The sequence below is a fragment of the Acipenser ruthenus genome, unplaced genomic scaffold (genome assembly GCF_902713425.1).
Source record: "Acipenser ruthenus unplaced genomic scaffold, fAciRut3.2 maternal haplotype, whole genome shotgun sequence".
Lineage (NCBI taxonomy): Eukaryota > Metazoa > Chordata > Actinopteri > Acipenseriformes > Acipenseridae > Acipenser > Acipenser ruthenus.
The window spans coordinates 152,515-167,202 of NW_026707953.1; the positions used below are offsets into that span (position 1 = coordinate 152,515).

The 14,688-nt window shown below is 41.3% G+C and overlaps 1 long non-coding RNA gene across 1 annotated transcript; it reads left to right on the forward strand.

Annotated features, from left to right (window-relative positions):
- The first annotated feature begins 5,669 nt into the window (after positions 1 to 5,669).
- LOC131728553 (uncharacterized) lies at positions 5,670 to 14,539 on the forward strand. Its single transcript, XR_009322722.1, has 2 exons — positions 5,670 to 6,061; positions 14,152 to 14,539. It is a non-coding gene; the product is annotated as an uncharacterized LOC131728553 (long non-coding RNA).
- Positions 14,540 to 14,688: the final 149 nt, after the last annotated feature.

Below are 14,688 nucleotides of genomic sequence, written 5' to 3' on the forward strand. Positions count from 1 at the left end.
TTTCTTCCGCAAACACTCCTTTTCCTTTCTTAATCCATCCAAAGTCCTCTCAGTCCCATGCCGTCCATGTTTACTTTGCATCTGTATCGTTTCACCAAAACGCCACCACTCACAAACCTTGCAGCCGCCATCTCACGCAGACTTCCGTCATAGGTCAGAAAAGAACCCTCTCTCTCTCTCTCTCTGATCACAATGTTAAAAATGTCTGCAAGCTTTTCCACTCGTGTGACAACATATTCATGTGACAGACATGGACCAATCAAAACGCGAGACTGTTATGCGGTTCCATCCCAAAAACCGGGCCTGTGTCATACCTCCTGCGGATGCAAAGGTTTGAGCAGAGCTTTCTGTAGTCGTGAAAGCGCAGCAGCAGAAGCTGTCAGGTTGCAAAGAATGATGTGAGGCTGAACAATACAGCAGCACCGAGTACAGCCTCACAAAGCGGTCTGGGTTACCATTGTAACTGACACGCAACATGAAACTGAGGCGCTGAATGGCTGACTGCATTTACATCATCTACCACGGGATGAGAACGTTGCAGAGTAAATGGGTGCGTTCACGAGAGGCAGACTTTACTAAGTCTGCGCAGATTCTGCAAAGATTCTGAAAATTCATTGGCTACTTGCTCCGATTCTGTGCAGATTCTGCGCAGAATGACGAAAGTCTGTGTGTCATGAACGCACCCAATCAATCGATGAGGCTGAGGCGCTGCTCTGATCAGCAGCAGTGACTCTATGGTTTAGAGATCCCTTCTTTTGAAGAACGAGACGTTGTGTGTGACTTTAACAAAAGGGATTTTTCTTTTTGTACAAACACAAACGATCGTCACTAGTGACAATTCCACTTTTTTTTTGTCGTCACTTTAAAAAAACATTTCAAATTACGAGAGTGACGAGCGACAGCGAAACCCCTGATTGTGATCCCATGTGATGTATAGCGAGGGTTACATAGTGTAGCTGGTTCCTGGAGCGGGACGCCTCGTTTTAAGGATAGCGCTCGCCCTCTGGGGCACCTTTTATTTGTAGTTTTTGTACTGTGTTTAATTTTGCCTTTTGTACAGCTTGCTGTATATGTCCTTTGTGCGTTACCATCGCTGGTAACGTCACATGACCACCTTTACTTTCTTTTCTGTTTGTGTTAATAAATCCTGCGCGTCTGTGCCGGCACTTCAGGCGTCCCAGCATCACCCCCCTCCGTCCCCCACTCAACTCAGCCCAGCTTACTTACCTGTCCCCAGCCAGAATCTTTCCGTCTCAACCACAGCCAGTTGCTGCTCCTCTCTGCTGCTTCAGATAAGTTCTTCACTGTGCGACGCAACTCTTGGCCACTGAATCCGACGTCTCTGAGAAACCGGGTTGTAGAGTGTGCCACAAATCCTCGACAATCCACTTCCACTGGGTAAACCCGAACTCTCCATCCTCGCTGTTCTGCTTCAGTGGCTAGTTGAGCATACCGCAGTTTCTTCCTCTCATACGCCTCATCTACAGCATCCTCCCATGGCACTGTTAACTCTACCAGGTGAACAAGGCGTGCTGATCCAGACCACAAGACAATATCTGGTCGAAGGTTAGTGGTGGCAATCTCAGGTGGAAAAATAAGCCGTTGACCAACATCTGCCAGCATATTCCAGTCTCTAGGCAGCTTCCAGTTGTCCTGGGCGAGGATTGGTTTTAACACCTTTTCTTGGTGGTTGCTCTCCTGGGCGGAGGAATGTTGTCTTTTGTGTGTAATGTTTTGATGGAACAGGTGGCAACTTATTGGTCATGTTACGCTTGTCTTCCAATGCTAAGGCCAAACATCGCAGCACCTGGTCATGGCGCCAAGTAAACCGTCCTTGGCTAAGAGCCACCTTACATCCTGTCAAAATGTGCCTTAATGTTGCAGGTGATGAACACAAAGGACATGAGGGATCCTCTCCTACCCAGAGGTTTAGGTTCTGTGGTGATGGGAGAACATCATATGTTGACCTGATGAGGAAACTGATCCTGCTCTGTTCCATTGACCATAGGTCTTGCCAGCCAATCCTGCGTTGTTCCACACTCTCCCATCTCATCCATTCATTGAACTACTCTTTCGTGAAGTACTCTCCATACTTATATACTTATATATATATATATATATATATATATAGATAGATACATACAGTACTGTGAGAGTAAGAATGCTTTCAAAAATAGACATGTTAATAGATTATATTTATCAATTAACTAAATGCAAAGTGAGTGAACAGAAGAAAAATCTAAATCAAATCCATATTTGGAGTGACCACCCTTTGCCTTCAAAACAGCATCAATTCTTCTAGGTACACTTGCACAAAGTCAGGGATTTTGTAGGCATATAGTCAGGTGTATGATTAAACAATTATACCAAACAGGTGCTAATGATCATCAATTCAATATGTAGGTTGAAACACAATCATTAACTGAAACAGAAACAGCTGTGTAGGAGGAATAAAACTGGGTGAGGAACAGCCAAACTCAGCTAACAAGGTGAGGTTGCTGTAGACAGTTTACTGTCAAAAGTCATACACCATGGCAAGACTGAGCACAGCAACAAGACACAAGGTAGTTATACTGCATCAGCAAGGTCTCTCCTAGGCAGAAATTTCAAGGCAGACAGGGGTTTCCGGATGTGCTGTCCAAGCTCTTTTGAAGAAGCACAAAGAAACGGGCAACGTTGAGGACCGTAGACGCAGTGGTCGGCCAAGGAAACTTACTGCAGCAGATGAAAAACACATCATGCTTACTTCCCTTCGTAATCGGAAGATGTCCAGCAGTGCCATCAGCTCAGAATTGGCAGAAAACAGTGGGACCCTGGTATACCCATCTACTGTCCGGAGAAGTCTGGTCAGAAGTGGCCTTCATGGAAGACTTGCGGCCAAAAAGCCATACCTCCGATGTAGAAACAAGGCCAAGCGACTCAACTATGCACGAAAACACAGGAACTGGGGTGCAGAAAAATGGCAGCAGGTGCTCTGGACTGAGGAGTCAAAATTTGAAATATTTGGCTGTAGCAGAAGGCAGTTAGTTCACCGAAGGGCTGGAGAGCGGTACACGAATGAGTGTCTGCAGGCAACAGTGAAGCATGGTGGAGGTTCCTTGAAAGTTTGGGGCTGCATTTCTGCAAATGGAGTTGGGGATTTGGTCAGAATTAATGGTCTCCTCAATGCTGAGAAGTACAGGCAGATACTTATCCATCATGCAATACCATCAGGGAGGCATCTGATTGGCCCCAAATTTATTCTGCAGCATGACAACGACCCCAAACATACAGCGAAAGTCATTAAGAACTATCTTCAGTGTAAAGAAGAACAAGTAGTCCTGGAAGTGATGGTATGGCCCCCACAGAGCCCTGATCTCAACATCATCGAGTCTGTCTGGGATTACATGAAGAGAAAGAAGCAACTGGGGCTGCCTAAATCCACAGAAGAACTGTGGTTAGTGCTCCAAGATGTTTGGGCCAACCTACCTGCCGAGTTCCTTCAAAAACTGTGTGCAAGTGTACCTAGAAGAATTGATGCTGTTTTGAAGGCAAAGGGTGGTCACACAAAAAAAATTGATTTGATGTAGATTTTTCTTCTGTTCACTCACTTTGCATTTTGTTAACCCTCTATGGCCAAATGTTACCTCAAAGTAACATACCAGTTTTTGCTCCCTTACACACACAAAAACAACATCAACCATAATGCAATTCTCTCTTTTTAAGGGAGGAAGCTAAATAAACTAATATTAGACTTACATTTGGTCACATGACGAGTATTTCCTTTCTTCAACACCTTTTAAAATCAGGATATAGCACGTGTGCGACGGCCATTAGATTGCTCCTAAAAATTGCTCTAAAATAACAATTTTTACAGCTTTTTCTTCAATAAAAAATGGATTCACAATCTTGGGTAAGTTAAGAATTATTTTTCATCACTTTATCTAATTTTCACATAATATATATTATGATAAATTAATGAAATAGGTATGTTGCCTCAAAGCAACATTGAACCACAATGGAACCTCAATTTCCAACTTATTTTTGTTTACATGTGGTCATATTCTAACGTAACCAGCCTATTATTACCATCATGATTATGATTATCATCATTATTACTGTAATATAATGAATATTGTTCTACCATATATTTTATTATACTAATATTGAATATTATATCAAAGTTTTTCAGCATTACATTATCAATTGGTTCTGTAGCACTGACCTGCAAGTGGCTCTACAAAAAAAAAAAAAAGATCCACAGTGTGGGGACAGTTAGACAGAATCGTCTGGCTGGATGCACCTTCATGAATGACGAAGAAAAGAAGGGGAACCTTTGAAGAGAAAGAGGCAAAACACAATGGTGTGTACCTCAGGGCAGTCAAATGGTTTGAAAACCGTCCGGTGACTATCCTGAGCACCTATGCAGTGGCCAACCCAACTTCCACAGTGGAGAGATGGGACAAGAGGAGAAAGGAAGCTGTTCAAGTGGCACGCCCCAATATTGTCAAATTGTACAACCAGAGCATGGGTGGGGTGGACCTCCTGGATGCTCATCACAGTGTACCGAACCAAGATAAGATCCAAGAAGTGGTACCATCGCATTGGCTTCCACATGATGGATTTCACACTTGTGCAGGCTTGGCTCCTGTACCGGTGAGATTGCAGAGAGTGTGTCATCCAAAAGAAAGAGCAGCTCTGTTTACTGGAGTTTAAAACTGAGGTAGCAAGCTGTCTCTGCAAGCAGAACAAAATCAACCTGAAGCGGAAGGGAAGACCATCCCACTGTGTTGAGGCAAGTCTGGCTGAAAAAAGGAAGAGAGGGCGTGTGGGTCCAGTCTGCCAGGACAACACAGACCACTAGCCTGTTTGGGCAGAAACCAGAGGTAGGTGTAAATACCCAGGCTGCAAAGGGATCATCAAGGTGCAGTGTGTGAAGTGTGGGGTTTTCCTCTGTTTCACTGCTGAGAAGAACTGCTTTGTGGACTTTCACAAGCAGTGAGATGGACAGAACACATTTGCGCAGGATCACTGGACAAATGTAGTTTTTGTTTATTTTTAATTTATTTTTAACTCAAAATGTTGCATTACGATTCATTGTTTTCAAATCTGAGTCAAAATTATCATTTTGTTCCAAGAAGAAAATGTAATGTCATGCATGAAATTAAAATAAAAAGTTTGATTTTAAAAAAAACTGTGTTACTCTCATTTGTTCTATAGTGGTTCAATGTTGCCTCAAGGTAACGAACCCCAAAGTACCCTCCCAAATTTTGGGGGAGGAATTTAAGTTTTGGTAAGGCTAAGTTGGACCATTTTAAGTGCTAAAAACAAATGAAACATTTTTTTCAACAATGTTTTCACAATGTGGGCAATAGATTGATAAATATAAACTATTAACATATCTATTTTTGAAAGCATTCTTACTTTACAGCATTTTTTCACAACTGCCTAAAACTTTTGCACAGTACTGTGTATATATATATAAATTCATTCGATTTTTTTGGTGTTCAATAAATAGTTTTACCGTTTTTTTAATCACTCACGAATTAAAAAAGAAAATCTTTTAAAATCAAAATCGCAAAATTAACTGTTAATACCGTTCAATAAGGTTACTGTGGCAGGTTTGGGAAATAGCATAAGTGTCTAACTAGGCCTATATGGCGGGTAACCCTGATTTGTTAAGCGTTGTATTCGTGGTTCGTGCGTCTTGTTTTGTAAATATACCATCAAAACGTTTCGATAGTGCACCTACGACACCGTCAGCAAGACCTTACCCCGTGATCGTGACTGAATACCCTGAGCGTCTGCAGCTGCACAGGATCCGCAGAGCTGCTGGCGCTTGTGTCACGTGATGCTTGCTTCTACTAGTTCAAGGCGTGTGGAAGCGGGTGGGGTTTTGTACCTGTCTCTACCTTTACCTTAGTGCTCCTGTACGTAAATACATGTGTCGGGGATCGTGCTGAACACGGAACAGCAGTACAAAGAACTCTAGCGACCAAAATTCTTGCTGGTTACTCCTCACGTCGTGAAGGACAACAGAGGCTGCTCTACGAACGAAAGATCGTTTTTCTACAGAGATTAAGTAAGTGTTTCTGGATAATATTATAACCCCCCACCCCCCCGGGCTGGTGTAAGGCATGCTTTCCTTGTTTAGACTTTTGCTAAGGGTAATTTGAGTAGCGTAACATTTAAAAGAAAACATTGGCTCTTATTTGACGCAAAGTTTTTTGCATGTAATATTAATTATGTAACTTTTTTTTTTTGGTAATATTCTGTGTGTCATGTAAACTGTTCAGACCCTACTTGTATTTGTGGATACACCGACTGATTGCATATTTAATACATTGCTTGACGTTCAGGATCTCCGTGTGCAGGCAACAAACTCGAATTATTTATGTGAGTGGCTACAGGGTTTTTTTTTTTTTTTTAGTAGATAGTTCTGGGACCGTTTTTTCAAAACTTTAAATCCGGATCAATTTTGTCTGGATTTTGGAATCCTGCTTTTTGTAAGCCAGATTGTTTGTTTGTTTTTATCTGGATAATTTGTATTCCGTTTTTCAGAGAAAGATAGTGTTGGATTACATGTGTCCAGATCAGAAATAATCACGATTAGGAAATCCTGTTTTTTCAAGGCGTGGGCCCCAACTTCAATTAAAACTCTGAATACATCAAATATCTCCGCGGGGTTTGAGCAGCGCAACGTAGCCAAGTCTGAACATGTATGGTGCTGAGTGAAGCAAGGCGATAATGTTTTTGCAGTTTATAACAGTAGTTGCACGTTTACACTACAAATACAAAACACATAAGCATACATACAACCTACAGAAACAAACACACTGTGCACAATAACTGCAAAAACCACTTCATTTGACAAAGTGCTAACAGAAACTAAAAAAATCCCCAAACAGAAAAAGCTGTATTGCTTTTTTGTTCTTAGCTGTATTGTAATCTCTTAGCTATGTTGTAATAACGTGTTACCTCTGTAAGTGAACCTGCATAAGGGCGTCTGTCAAGCAGAAATTAAAAATCATGCTAAGCTACTGCTGCTGCCTTCAAACCAAAACTCAAATCTTAGCTGTACAGCTAAACAAAGATACTGCGTTGCCTGCAAAAAACGGAACAAGCAGACAAAAATAGATTTTTTTAAAAAAAAACAGCCTTGAGTGACAAATTCAGCAACATGTTCAAGTTTTGTAAACCTTTTAAAATGAATTTGACACGCTAATGAAAAGGAACGTGCAATTCCCATGTTTTGCTGCCTTTAAAATAAATATTATACACGGAAGAAAAGTTAACGACAAACCTTAAATGACAAAACCCACGTTTTTGCATTTATTTACGTTTCTGATACCAACCAAGTAGAAATAATGATTACGTTTTAAAACCACAGATACATTCAAATAATTAATAAATTGTAACATCATACATGCCACTGACTCGCTAGGTCATTGTATGTAGTATGACTCAAACACCAATCATGAAGTCGGTATTTTTTTGACACCGTTGCCATAGTAAACAAATGCACAGCGCTGATAAGTATGACTTCACAATGTGGAATACTGTCAGGAAAATAAAATGCCTGTTTTTCGCGGTAAATTATTTTTTGCTTACGAAATCAGCTGTCAATTCCCCAATGCCTGCCATTGTACACATTTCAAATACACACTAATTTTTCATTTCCCAAAATATTTTTAAGACGGAAAACTGTTTATAGACGGAACACTCCCAACTACTATGTAAACTATTTAAAATATTTGTAGACAAAAAATAAATGTACTTACATATATTCGCGGTGAATGCACTTTAGAGTCAAACAGGCAGCGTCACCAAACCAGCGAGAACACAGTGTTAGATTTTAAGCAATTATTAAATACAGTGAAAGTCAGTCAGTTACTTACAGTTGCCTAGTTAGTATCCTCTCGTCTCCGCTCCACCTTACACAGTTTAAAGCGTCAGGGCTTGCAGTTATATAGTCTTGACGCTCCAGACAATCGCACGTATCTCTTCAAACAACAGCAATTTTAAGATATCTGTCAGCATTCGGCCAGCTGTCATAACCCTGTTCACTCGAGCCCTTCTATTAAACTAAACTCTTAAAAGAGTGTGCAGATTTGTTTTGCCATGTTGACTGCCGCACTACGACTAACTTATTTTAAAAATGCACATTAAAACGTCTGGGACTTTTTCAACAGGTTGTGAAAAGATCCGCGCCAACTGCCTCACAAGCTGTCAATCAAACGTGGTTTGCACATGATTCGTTGTGTGAGAGGACGATCTCACCCAAAATTGCATCACAATGACTACTTTGCTTTGATTGGCTAAAGCCTGCGGCATATTAAAAAAATAGCTTATTTGACTTAAACTTAAACACCTGCCTTCGGGGCGCACAGTTGATGTTTTTTATTTTTTTTTATTCACATAGGCGCAGATTTGGGTAGGCATCTATGTGAACTGGGTGGGCCGTGGTTACACCACTGCCTAAGAGTGCGCACGTTTACTTGGTTATGAGACAAACAAATAAGTATGTCAAGAAAATACTCTATCAAGTTATTAAACTAAAAAAAGTATTTGTTTACATAATTAGCACGGAATGTAAACTGACTGCAAAGACTTTAAACAGATTTAAACATCCTCCGCCGCACAATAGAATGTATAAATGGGGTGCTTAAGAGACGATTCGCTTGTTTGGATTACCTGCGTGTGGATCCGCCCAGTGCATGCAACATCATTCTAGCATGCATCGTATTGCACAATATTGCTGTCATGCGCAAGGTGCCATTTACTGGGGAGGACTTGAATGACTTTGCGGAGCCTTAAGAACAACAGCGTGATACACCTTTAAAATCACAGCAGGATGGGTTCCCGAGTGGAGCATCCAGTAAAAGCACTTGCGTAGAGAGCCGGAGGCGCCGTATAGCCTGGACGTCGCCGGTTCGAGTCCAGGCTGTTCCACAGCCGACCGTGGATGGGAGCTCCCAGGGGGCGGCGCTCAATTGGCCGAGCGTCGCCCGGGGGGGTGGAGGGTTAGGTCTGCCGGGGGGTCCTCGGCTCACCGCAACCCCTGTAGTCTGGCCGGGCGCCTGCGGGCTTGCCTGTAAGCTGCCCGAGAGCTGCGTTGTCCTCCAACACTGTAGCGTTTGGGTGGCTGCATAGTGAGTCCACAGTGTGAAAAAAGCGGTCGGTCTGACGGCACACGCTTCGGAGGACAGCGTGTGTTCGTCTTTGCCCTCCCGAGTCAGTGCAGAGGTGGTAGCGGTGAGCTGAGCCTAGTGAAATAATTGGCCATTCCAAATTGGGAGAAAATAATAAAAATAATTGGCAACAATTAAATAATAAAAAAAAAAAACAGCAGGATCGACTTGCTGGATGTGCAATGAGAGATTCTTTTGTAAGAAACTACTTTTAAAAGGGTCATGGTTTAAACTTTAATTTAAACTTTGACGAAAAGGTATGTAGGCTGCAGTTTCCTTTTTTTTAATTTCTAAATAACACACACTCACATGCGGATGTACAGCATAGAGTGCCTTGCATAAGTATTCCCCCCCCCCCCCCCCCCCCCCTTGATCTATAGCATATACAGTGCCTTGCGAAAGTATTCGGCCCCCTTGAACTTTGCGACCTTTTGCCACATTTCAGGCTTCAAACATAAAGATATGAAACTGTAATTTTTTGTGAAGAATCAACAACAAGTGGGACACAATCATGAAGTGGAACGAAATTTATTGGATATTTCAAACTTTTTTAACAAATAAAAAACTGAAAAATTGGGCGTGCAAAATTATTCAGCCCCCTTAAGTTAATACTTTGTAGCGCCACCTTTTGCTGCGATTACAGCTGTAAGTCGCTTGGGGTATGTCTCTATCAGTTTTGCACATCGAGAGACTGAAATTTTGGATGGAGAGCATTTGTGAACAGCAGTTTTCAGTTCTTTCCACAGATTCTCGATTGGATTCAGGTCTGGACTTTGACTTGGCCATTCTAACACCTGGATATGTTTATTTGTGAACCATTCCATTGTAGATTTTGCTTTATGTTTTGGATCATTGTCTTGTTGGAAGACAAATCTCCGTCCCAGTCTCAGGTCTTTTGCAGACTCCATCAGGTTTTCTTCCAGAATGGTCCTGTATTTGGCTCCATCCATCTTCCCATCAATTTTAACCATCTTCCCTGTCCCTGCTGAAGAAAAGCAGGCCCAAACCATGATGCTGCCACCACCATGTTTGACAGTGGGGATGGCGTGTTCAGGGTGATGAGCTGTGTTGCTTTTACGCCAAACATAACGTTTTGCATTGTTGCCAAAAAGTTCGATTTTGGTTTCATCTGACCAGAGCACCTTCTTCCACATGTTTGGTGTGTCTCCCAGGTGGCTTGTGGCAAACTGTAAATGACACTTTTTATGGATATCTTTAAGAAATGGCTTTCTTCTTGCCACTCTTCCATAAAGGCCAGATTTGTGCAGTATACGACTGATTGTTGTCCTATGGACAGAGTCTCCCACCTCAGCTGTAGATCTCTGCAGTTCATCCAGAGTGATCATGGGCCTCTTGGCTGCATCTCTGATCAGTCTTCTCCTTGTATGAGCTGAAAGTTTAGAGGGACGGCCAGGTCTTGGTAGATTTGCAGTGGTCTGATACTCCTTCCATTTCAATATTATCGCTTGCACAGTACTCCTTGGGATGTTTAAAGCTTGGGAAATCTTTTTGTATCCAAATCCGGCTTTAAACTTCTCCACAACAGTATCTCGGACCTGCCTGGTGTGTTCCTTGTTCTTCATGATGCTCTCTGCGCTTTAAACGGACCTCTGAGACTATCACAGTGCAGGTGCATTTATACGGAGACTTGATTACACACAGGTGGATTCTATTTATCATCATTAGTCATTTAGGTCAACATTGGATCATTCAGAGATCCTCACTGAACTTCTGGAGAGAGTTTGCTGCACTGAAAGTAAAGGGGCTGAATAATTTTGCACGCCCAATTTTTCAGTTTTTTATTTGTTAAAAAAGTTTGAAATATCCAATAAATTTCGTTCCACTTCATGATTGTGTCCCACTTGTTGTTGATTCTTCACAAAAAATTACAGTTTCATATCTTTATGTTTGAAGCCTGAAATGTGGCAAAAGGTCGCAAAGTTCAAGGGGGCCGAATATTTTCGCAAGGCACTGTATGTGCTGGACAACTAACATTTCTTTTATAGGTTAAGTGCTCTCGAGTAAACGGCCGTTTTCTTTTTCTTTATGCGACAGATGCTGTTAATAAAATGTTTTATACAAACATGAATAATACAATAAAACCAACTGTGGGTAATGTGTTACATTATTTAAGACATATTATTATGTTTTCCATCTAAATGGAGACCAAATTTAATTGTTTCACAAAGTTGTATCATTTGAATCCACCTTCCGAGTGGGATCAGAACAATCCTGATATATGACATCAGAGTAATTGTGATCTCCTCTTTTAAATTCTGATAAACCCAATTGCAATATTTAGTTGTGATTAAAAGTGGGATTGGATTGGGATTGAAAAACCCAGTTTTACAATATAATCAAACACGGAAACCCAATTACCAAAGTTTTGAAAAACTGGCCTCTGTTATTTTTCAGGGAGCGGTATGAAAGTGCTTATGCGCTGTGGTAAAGCGGTTGTTATCCAGTAATTGGAAGCCCAGTTAATAAGAATAGGGGAGATCAGGGACAGTTGTAACAGTTTTTAATTTTGCATCATAACTCCAAGACCATTTGAGCTGGTTTTCCCATTTTGTGATACAAACAACTTACACCTGTCTTTTACCAATTCCCAGCGTTTTCATGTTTGTAGAGGTAATGTAAAGACCACAGTATTGCTTCAAATGTAAGGAGTCCGATGTTACAATGGACCCCATGGCCGGGGGCAGTTGTAACATTTTGTGTATTTTATTTAATAACAAATAAACACCAACATGTTGCATGTCATTTAAAAACAGGGATATCTTTAGTCAATAAGATATATATATATATATATATAATATATATATATATATATATATATATATATATATAATGTGAACTGGCCGGCACCGCTCACGGTTCGTTGCCCCTTTAAAAACTGACCCAACACACAGACTTGGATTTTTCAGCGCAGTTGCGCTATTTTTAATAAACACAAAACAAATACAAAACAAAAACCTAACTCCGTTTTGGAGCGCTAACTAAACAGGTTATTCCCTGACTAACTCGCAGGACAGCTACGCCGTTTACCTGCCCAACACACACAAAAACCACAGGCTTAACACAGCACTTACTTTTTAACTCTGGCTAATCGGAGACAGAGCACCTCTTCTGCCTCCTTCTACTCAGCAGCCCTGAGCATTCTGACTGCTCTTTATACCCTGCACCTGGTCCCAATTTCCAATTACCACCCAGGTGCAGGGGATAATTAAACAATTAAACAGTTCACAAACAATGATTAACAGAAAAGCAAAACAATTCAACAATAAACCAAAACAATTAACCTAAACAAACGTGCATATTCACATGTTTTCTCCTTCAGGGAGGCTTTAACCCCCTCCCTGCTATCTCACAATATATATATCCTCATCAGAAAGATCGAACTCTTCCTTTCTCTGGTGTTTTGTCTTTGCCTTTTTCTTTCCAGTTTTCTTTTTTATATTGGCCGAATCAATTTTCCTTTTTGCCTTCTGACCCACAGATTTCTTTTTTCAGCTTTCATGGCTAATTTTACCTGTGTGTCAGTGAGAACTGCTGTTACTTTCCTCTTTCTCCCTTCTGTTTTGATTTGCCTTGGGCCTGCTTTGGAACGGGCAGACGGCGACTGGAGAGAATGCTTCCTTTTGTGTCTCTCTCTTGGAGAGCTTGATTATAGCCTGATGTACTTGCCTCTGGAGAGGTGACTTGAGGTGTGGTTGGAGAGGTGACTTGAGGTGTGGTTGGAGAGGTGACCTGAGGTGTGGTTGGAGAGGTGACCTGAGGTGTGGTTGGAGAGGTGACCTCGGGTGTGGTTGGAGAGGTGACTTGAGATGTGGTTGGAGAGGTGACCTGAAGTGTGGTTGGAGAGGTGACTTGAGGTGTGGTTGGAGAGGTGAGCTGTGTTAGGAGAGGTGACCTGAGGTGTGGTTGGAGTGGTGACTTGAGGTGTGGTTGGAGAGGTGACCTGAGGTGTGGTTGGAGAGGTGACCTGAGGTGTGGTTGGAGAGGTGACTTGAGGTGTGGTTGGAGAGGTGACTTGAGGTGTGGTTGGAGAGGTGACTTGAGGTGTGGTTGGAGAGGTGACCTGAGGTGTGGTTGGAGAGGTGACCTGAGGTGTGGTTGGAGAGGTGACCTGAGGTGTGGTTGGAGAGGTGACCTGAGGTGTGGTTGGAGAGGTGACCTCGGGTGTGGTTGGAGAGGTGACTTGAGGTGTGGTTGGAGAGGTGACTTGAGGTGTGGTTGGAGATCTGACCTGTGTTAGGAGAGGTGACTCTGATGCATTTGTGTTTTCATTTGAAAGTGAAGCAGGTGAAAGTGGCCGATCAGTGACAAAAAACAGTGTGTATTTAGTGAACTTACTTATAAACTAGACACTTTGGAGCCGTTGGGAATGAACATTCTATTCTGAGGTCATCATCCTCATCAGCAGCATCAGCAACATTCTGGAATTTTATTTAAAAGACTACTTGTTTGTTTTTTTACCAACTTCTTAAAGCACTGTTTTTTTCGTATTCAGCCGATGAAGGACTTGTAGTCTGAAACGTCCTGATAATTGATTTGTAATCAATTATTCTACCTTTTTAAGTACCTGAAATATCCTTTTCTTTTTTCTTATTGATCATTTTGGTACACAGCAGTTTTCCTTTTTATCAAACTTTACATATATATATATATATATATATATATATATATATATATATATATATATATATATATATATATATATATATATATGGACTCAGTGACTTGTCATCCTGCTGCTCAAGTTATAAATAGCTTTACATTTCATAACAATCCCAGGATATTTGAGACATTTTAGTTATTTTGACAATAATCATGATTTATCGTGATCATTTACTGCCGATAATTAATAACTAAAACTTTCATTATCACCCAATTGTATCTGTGTCTGTCTCCCCACCTTAGATTTGAACCTACAATCAAGAAATGGTGTTTAATTAATGGTGTCTTTGTATGTCTGCAGAGATGACCGTGTCTAAAATCGTTCCCAAGAACAAGGCTCCTGGGGTGGATTTCTGTGGAGTGAAGCAGTACTATTACATCATCCGATCTGACCTCGGCTGCTACATGAGATCTAGCAACTTCCATGAAGGAAGAGACCTGTCTGTGTTCAGCCTGCATCAGTCCTGCCGTGGAGGAGACTTCTACCTGGCTCACCAGGATGATCTCTTCTACATCATCAAAGGGACATGAACGCACTGCTGTAAAGTTATTGTATAATGTCTCTGTTCCTAATTTGTTGTTTTCAAGGTGATTGGAATGTGAAACCAATGGAAACAAATGCTGAGATGTGTTAAAAAAAAATCTAACTCTTATTGTACTGAAATCAATAAAAAGATAAATAAGCTGCATACCTTGAGCCCAAATCATTATTTCTCTTCTCCATCACCCTCCAATATAGTTTCTGTAACTAGGAACCAGGCCTGGGAACATGATCTATTCTAATACCCTTGGCAGAAAGCAAATAGAATTTGGAGATCTTTAAATCTTTTTGTGGTAA